This window comes from Lissotriton vulgaris, chromosome 9 (assembly GCF_964263255.1).
Source record: "Lissotriton vulgaris chromosome 9, aLisVul1.2, whole genome shotgun sequence".
NCBI lineage: Eukaryota > Metazoa > Chordata > Amphibia > Caudata > Salamandridae > Lissotriton > Lissotriton vulgaris.
Window position 1 is genome coordinate 431,905,046 of NC_141697.1, and position 8,984 is coordinate 431,914,029.

The following is an 8,984-nucleotide window of genomic DNA, read 5'->3' on the forward strand; positions in this document are numbered from 1 at the left end:
AGTCTTCCCCTATTCTTCCCTACACGCACAAGGGTACTCCACCTGTTCCAGAATTGTCTCCCCCCCCCCCACTGATGCCCCTCCCTTCCACCTTTTTGGGCCACCCAGCGAAGACAGGCCCCTACTCCTATCTACCACATATTAGTCGATATCTGTATTACTCTGTAAATGCAAGTTTTTTTATTAAAAGTTTTAATTTCTCTCTTGTTCCAGGAAAGTTTGGGGCGAAGGGTTATATTGGGCTCCATCATAGTCCCTTTGTAATAAGCTACAAGACAATGTTGCTTGAAGTAAACGTACTGTGATTATCAATGTACGTAACCACTATGTATGGCACTGATCTGTATTGTGGCAATGATCTTTGACTGTGGTTTCCTGAAATGTCATGTTGTAATGCTTACTTTATATGCCTTAGAAACTAATAAAGATAGTTTGAGAAAACAAAAGAAGCAAAGTAACGACTGATGCCAGGGATATAGGTCTAGAAGCTGTTCACACACAAATTGATTCAAAAGGTAAAGAAGAGGTGATAGGTTGTGCTTCATGTTCTCAGACACAAACAAAAGAGAAACACTCTGAAATAGAATGTGAGGGTCTTGCCTGTGTTTGGGCTTCGGACAACTTTAGACAATTCATTTGGGGATCTCGTGTTTTGGTTCAGACCATAAACCTTTCGTTAAGGTTTTACTACTAAAGGTTTATGTATACCTCTCCTCCACTTGCTCACATTTCAGTCAAATTAATTGTTTATAATTATGAAGTACAATACATGCAATACAGATATTATGATTAGGATGCCTATTCTTGTTAAAACAGTTCCCCCAGAGGTTTTGAAGGACAGTTGTGTTGCAAAGGTGAGGGAGGAGCTCTCTTTTATTTTGAGTGAGGAATGGACGGAAGCACAACTTAATGAGAGTGTTCTGCAAAAACTCCAATAGATGATGGTTGAGGGATGGCCTGAAAATAAAAGTTTGTATAAGTGGCTGCATGTGTACTAGGAATTGAGGCTTTAATTCTCAATTAGTTTGGGTACGGTTATGAGAAATGGCTGAGTAATTTACCTAGTTGACTTGAGAGATAAATTGTTAGACATTTGCTATGAAGGGCATCTTGGAATTTTGAAAACTAAGAGTAGGATGAAAAATGTGTTCTGGTAGTCTGGTTTAGAAATAGCAATTGAAAAGAAAGTTAGAGAATGTGTGTTGTGCAACAAATCAGATAAATCCAGAATCACCACCATTTTGTCCTATTAACAGCCCCTACATGCCATGGAAAAGAGTTGGAGTAGATATTATGGTACCAGTTAAGGACAAGGGTGAGGCTAAATATCTTATTACTGTAATGGATTATTTCTCTAAGTGGCCTGAGATTGATGTGTTTACAAGAGCTGATTCCTTTGCTGTTCAGTTCTTGGATAAAATATTTATAAGAGAGGGTCTTCCTCAGGTTTTGGTTAGTGAAAACCGTTCACAATTTACTGCAGAAGTTTTAAAGGAATTCACAAAAAGGAATGACATAAAACATCTTCTATATATCATCCTGCTGTCAATGGCGCTGTTGAGCGTTTCAATAGGATGGCGAAAGGCACTATACAATAGGCTAATAACTGGTATTTAAATTGAGAAGGAATTGTTGCGCACTATATGCAAGTATAAAATTACTCTGTGTGTTTCTACGGGGACATAGACCTTTAAAAATTGATGAGGGGTAGAACTCCTTTTTCTAGGGGTAACATGGGGTGGATGCCAATACTCTGAAAAAAACTGGCCCCCTGCACCTGTCAAGGAGAAATTAGCATGTGCTCTGGAAACCTACAAAGCATACTATAACAAGAATGCAAGGATATTCAACTTAACGTGGGTGGCACTGTTAAAGTCAAACTGTCAGGTTTTCAAAGAAAAGGAAACAACAAATATTCACAAAAATTGCAAGTAAGGAAAATATTTTTTAATCCGGCACTTCTGAGTGATGGAAGTGTTTGGCATTCAGGGACCATTTCTATTTGTAATTGCGGTAAGTTGGTCAATGTTCCAATCTTTAACCAAGATAGGTTATTGGAAAGCAAAATAGATTAATGTAATGAGGCGGAAAACGGTGTAAGTATTGAGGGTATGAGTGACGATTCTGGAAAGGATGCTTTGGACACTATGAGAATGTTCCTACGCCACGTGGAAGCAAAAGGGGAAAGGAAGGACATACTGGCCATAAGGGAAAATATGGTTATATCATTAAGAAACCAATATGGTATGAGGATTATTTGTGCAAATGAATTTGATACACCCACATGGACCTTATTTGAACAGATACATTTTATATTTTCACATGTGCATATGTATAAAGTAAATCATAACTTTGCATAGCTACACATTTGTGTAATTTAGAGTTTGTTTTAGTTGTTTTGGTCGTTGAAATATATGGGGCATGTGTACTGTTGGGCACAGGTTCTTGTGGGTTTAACAGGTGCTGAGCCTACAGAATTCTTGGAATTTACTTAGCCTGTAGAATCGTTTGAATGTGTTATTGAATGTTGAAGGGAGGTTGGAAGGTGGGACAGTTTGGAGCAGTTTGTCTCTTGGTGTTTCATGTGTAGGGTGCCAGGATTTACAAGAAATAAAGCTACAACGTTCTACTGGTGTGGATTTGTCATTACAAACACGCTTATGCTAACTCAGTCTTCTGGAAAATGCAGGCTAACTAAAATGGGGGCGGCTAGAGATAACTAGTGTAGGTGCCTTAACTCTGTGTCCAATAAAACCTGATAATATATTCTTGTGGCTAAGAAGTGCTAGATGCCAGTCACAAAGGACTATGCAGCATCCCTTTCAGTCAAGAGAATAAGGATTCGGAAGACCAACAGACTGGACAGTACAACAGAATAAAACACATAAAGAAATCATCTACTTGGATCGAAAATGTTAAATCATGTAAAGAAGTGGAAGTTACCACTTTTTTTTATTAAGATCTTTACCTGGAGCTCCAAGTACAGAGGCAAGCACATGTAAAACGCAGTTCAGAGTGGCTATCCTCAAGTTCTTTGATCTAACTTTGAACCGGAAGCATATCTCATGTTTGAGATCAACAGAAACGAAATGTTAGCAGTATTTATTGCCAGTTTTCATTCTGTAACAGGCAGTGCTTTAGATATAAGAAGTCTGAGACAGAGGAATTTAAATCTTAGTGTACTCCAAATACAGGTGAACATTGACGCTGAAATCACAGTTACTAGTATTTCTTTCGAATACTTCTTTATTATATTTTCAAAAATAAACCAATACAAAGAACCCCTGGTACTCAGGGAGACATTAAAGAGACACAATGGCATCTTGGCTAAGGACAATAATGCAATGTATTTCCAGAATATCAGTTGTTTCAAAATACATAAAATATGTAGGGCGGTCCACAAGATATCACAGCTCTATTTAAGATCTACAATGGGAATGTACTGCGGGGCACAACAAGTCTCTAACCAATTCTATAGACCGATTAATGTTATTGTTGGTTTTAGGGTCTATCAGAGTTCTGAACATGTGCACTTCTTTTGTCACTGTCCACTCTGTAATAGCATTCCCCCACCCTACAAAAGAGGATAATGGATAGTAATTCTACGTCAGGTCAGTAAGATGCACAGGGATGAACATTTATTTTTCATCCTCCCCTTTTGGAGGCATGAATTCAAACCAATGACATGGTGTTCAATATTCAAAGGAATAATATCGCCTACCACTGGTTACATTATTTCAATAAAGTTTCCCACAAGTCACTTTTGGCTATGCACCCATATTTCTTTAATTCATGGAGGGAATCCACACACATGGATTATTGACATAAACTACATCTCCAAGTACCTATGAGGATGAGTCCATCAGAATGATGAATGGGCTGTCAGCTAATTCATGTTTTCCTTCGGCATGTCTACATTCAAATCTTCAGATTTCTGAAAATTTAGCATTATAATTTTACCAAAGTGCCACAAACATCATTGACAATTGCCGTATGAATCTGAATTTTGTCCAGTTGTGAAGGCCATCTATAACCCTTCCAATAACATGGTCTCATGTGTCATATAGGGTGTGCTTATTGGGATCCACGGATATTTAAGGAAATCCTTCAACCTTATCAGACCCAGATCAGGAATTGTGGAACTGTCCCTGCCTCCCAATGGAAAGAGCTTGGACTTCTGCAAATGTGTGCAACAGTTGTAGAAAATATTGAGTAACCTGTGATGGATCACACATATAGGAGAATGCTTTATCGACGTAGAGAGACAGCACACAAGTATCAGACCCTATATGAATGCCAGAGTTTTTCATCATATTTCAGAGCATGGCCTGAAGTGCCTTCATTGCAAAAACAAGCAACAGCAGCAAGGATTGACACGCTGTCTGGAGACTCTCTCCAATTCCTAGAGATGATCTGACAATCTTCACAAGGACTACAGGTATTGTATAGAGGAAGCTGACCCAGACCAATATGTTTTGCCCAAAATTACAGTTTTGCAGCATGGCAATCAAGAAGCTCCAACCCAAGGTATCAAATGGATTTTCTATGTACAGCGAGGTGACAACAGTCTTTCCCACCATTTATGTGATTTCATATAGAAAAGAATTGATAGAATGCCATTATTGTGAAATCATTTCACCTGACCTGTTCAATAGAAATTTAAGATGAATGGTATTATAATTTCATAAAAACCAACTCACAGAATGTTTTTTGACGCACCTGCTATTTCAATGCCAATTTTTAAAGGTGCAAATGCAATTTATCTTGTACAGGTTCTCTGTTGAAATCCAAAAAACAAAAACCCTCTACAAGCATTCTCCTACTGAGCACCAAGAAGTTGGAACAATTAACTAAAAGATCTGAGATTGGATCCAAATAGAAAGCCTTTGACAAAAACCAAAAAACTCAACCTGTCGGGAAACTAACTTGTCGATCGGACATGCTCATGTTCTTTTGTAGATAGTGCTTTTTAACTGATTGTATTTCTTGCTTGAAAACATAAAACTATTGACTTCTGCATTGGTACAGCCAGTCTGCAGAACATAATCTAATCATCAATGTATACATGATTCTGACCCACGGTTGCCCAGCCAGTACAGTTACCTTGCTCCTTCTCCCTCAGTTGATTCATGAATAAGCTCAAACCTCTATGATAACCTCCATTGACAACACCCTTCATCCTAGGTGCTCTACAGTGCCCCCAGGGTATGATCATGTCTCCCTTGCCTTTCCCAATTCAATCTGTAGTGCTTCATCCACCCACCCACCTTCCCCACCTCCAGCTGGTAAAGAACACTCTCTCTGCTGCCATGCACATGTCCATGCTCGAGGTCCACTGCTTTTTGGTCAGGTGCTGTTGTGATCGTCACAACCTAGTTATGTCCCTTTGTGCAACAATGAAGCCCAAACTGCAGAACAATAGGTTAGCTCTTGTAAGATCAACGTCACATGGGATGCCCAATAGGATGAACAACGGTGCAATTAAATGTTGGGGTTTAGCACTGCTTCTAGCTCTTTTACAATTTTAGGCCAGTATTTGGTGATGGAAAGGGGCATTACCAGGAAGTATGGAGAAAAACTACTCTCTGCTGTCCTGCATTTAAGACACACAGGGCTTTGGGTCTACCAATTTTAAATAGCTTGCACCTATTGTAGTATGCTCTGTGTAAGATCTTAAGATGTACTAACCTCAGCCTGGACTTGATAGCCACCTCTCTGGGTGCATCAGCACAGCTTCCCAATCATTATCTTCCATTGTGTCTATATCTCTCTCCCATGTTGCTCGGAGTTTCAGGCGTTTACCCAGCTTGTTGTTGATTAGTGTGCGATATATTTTTGAGACTACCCTGCCTTTGAGCTCCTTAATGGAGCATCTTGCTTTCTAGGTATCTAGATTCCAGGTCTCTTTCCAGCCTTCCCCTTCTGCACTTATGGCGTACTGCAGTTGCATAGTATTTGTATTTTTGTGAGGGGGCTGATTTCATATTCTTGTTGTAGAGTGTTGAAAGTGTAACCCCCTCCAAGTCCACCAGCTCTCCCACCATTGATGTCTAAAACATTCCATCCTTTGGAGTTAGTGTTTATCTCCTGTTCACAATTGTGTTTTCTTTGTGAATTGCTCCGCTGCCTATATGGGTAGATCCATGCTCTACAAATACTCAAATAAGAAATGTTGTGCTTGTGGTGTGTTTCCTGGGCACTAAGAACATCACTGTGGATCCATTTATAAAAGTGCCTCATGGACAATCCAGAATTGCGTAATACAAGACGTTTCCTACAGGCATTCTGAAAACATTGCAGAGCTCTATCAATGAAGTCCTAATGCCATTCATACAGGGTTTGTCAATGATTTACCCAGTCTATCATAAAAAATGTAATGAAGAAAGTTAGCATCTGGAGGAAATGCCCATTTAGTACAGAAAATCCATCAATGTGATGGACAGGGTTGTTCTCTGGTCAACACTGAAGCCAATATATATGCTGCTTGGGAATCCTCGTTAAGCTTAATTCCAATGTGAATGTTTACTTGAGGAGGTGTTGTTGTTTTAATAGATTTTTGGAGGAGGTGGGATGAACACCACCCTAAATTTATTTCAGGAGGGCATTTCAGCCAAAACATATGGGTATCTCAGCCAAGAGTGTAAATGCCAGTAAGTTAAGTTGTCCGGAATCAAATCAGTGTAGTAACTTAGTGAAATGCTCGAGGCACCTCCTCCTAACTACTTATTTAAAGCAGCAAAAACTGGAAATTCGTAACTGCTCTGAAACAAAGACGAGAGAAGGCAGCACCGCTTTGCTATGAAAAACATAAGCAGGTTCGTGTTTAACAGAAAGGGATAAATTGAGGAGAAATATACATGCAAAAGGTATGTTCTCTGATGGAGTGCCCTGATCATGGAAACGTTCTTAAATTTTAGCCTCTGAATCAATCACTAAAATCTTTGTCAACATAGACAGTGGGTCAAAACTCTTACCATCTTCACACCCGTTCTTGGAGGGACACCACAGATCTTTAACATGCAAGCAAAACAATTGTGTTGAATTGCCTTTGGACATAAGACTCATATAGACAGTGGGTCAAATCTCTTACCACCTTCACACCCATTCTTGGAGGGAGACCAAAGATCTTTAACATGCAAGCAAAACAATTGTGTTGAATTGTCTTTGGCCATAAGACTCATACCCCTTTAGCATTTTCCTTGAGTGTAAGGAACTAATTATTTGATATAAATAGGTGTCATGGGAAAATGCACAACAAAAAAATGTAAGTCAAAGAAGAAAAAACCCTGAGAAATTGAAGACTACTGTTCAAATTTCCAATGATGCACAGATTGGAAGAGTTGGTCCCCAGAATGGTACCGTTGCCACTTCACAGCTTCCATAGATGCAGATGCATTAAACAGTTAAATCATTCTCTTGCAAGTGTTGTCCAGGCTAACGATTGGTAGGCACCACACTTTGAAAACCCTAGAAGATGCTCAAAATTGTTGGTCCTTTCCTTCAGGGACCAGGTCCTGAGAGAAGAATCCTGTTGGTAAAAATAACCCTGAAAAATCTTAGGATAGTTACAAACCTACATTCAAAAACATGTCCACACCTCCTATTCGGACTATGGTCTGCACTGCCTACCACTAGCCAAACAGAGGGGCAGATTTAAAAGCCCCTTGCAACACTTTTGCATCGCCGATGCGTCACTTTGTGACGCAAGGGCGGTGTAAACAATGTGGCCAATTTACAACGTGATGTATCTAGGAAGGTGCATCACGTTGCAAAGCCCTGTGTCACATTATACATGCATCAGGTATAATGTATGCAAGGTGGGCGTTCCTAAGCAACAACACCTTGTACCAATGCACCACTTCTAGGATGCCACTGCATCAAACCTTACGCCTGCTTCAAGCAGGCGTAAGGAGTGACACAGTACAACATGTAAAGGCCTCAACATGCATTGCTGAAGTTGCGTCATGCTTGCGACACGACTCCAGCAATGCGTGACTATTGGGCCAAAAGCTGCGTCAGAATTTCTGGTGCATCGGTCAATCCTTTCGCCAAGGTGCGCCATATTGTAAATATAAAAAAGAGAGGGGGTGGGAAAACCCAACAGTCCATTTCTCCATGTGTAAATATTTGTACAAAGGACTGTTTTATTTATGAAAGATTGATGGCACTTACTGTTTTATTTTGGATTGGACTTTTTTCAAATGAACTATAATATATTTGTAAGCATTCCAATCAAAGTGAACTGTTGATATGTACCCTACGAATTCTATGAGCAATATATAATAAGAAACATTTTTCAAAAAAAGATTATCCTGTGTTGTTCTTTATCTTTACTGTGACTATATCAACTGAATAGTCTTTTTGTTACATTGATTACCAGAACATTACAAGTTAACCAAAATTGTAGCAGATATTGATTTGATTGATCAGATTATTGTAAAAATGTAAATACAACTCTGAAGCTGGAAATTACTTTGATAAACAAATTCCCTTGCTGGCATCTTAAACCTTATACTGTTAGTGTTTTGTAAATATGGCGCATCCATGGTAACGCAAGGGTATCGCAGAACTGGCACAGGGAAATTGATCCATGTCTACAGATGCGTCAGTTTCTAGTAAATTTGTCCCTGAGTAATTAAAGATTTGCGCATCATATATGGACCTAGGCATTAAACTACTCCTGCCTGCCCTAGGTTCAAACGTGCACAATCATCCCCACCCAAACGAAGTTAAGCTTACCTGTTCACTTTGAGTTCAAGACCATTGTGCCTCCATACTTAATCACACATACATTGGTAATTCAGGAACCTTCTAAAGATTCCCCCATTTCTGACTCATGAAAAGGAAACTTCTACAGCGAAGTAACAGCTTCAGCGACTTCCTGCTGAACAACACAAAAGAGCAATATCCATTGGGCTAAAAGAGCTTTAACCCAGCCCCTGGCAGCTTCTGGGACACACATTTCTTTGCCTGATATCAGCTGG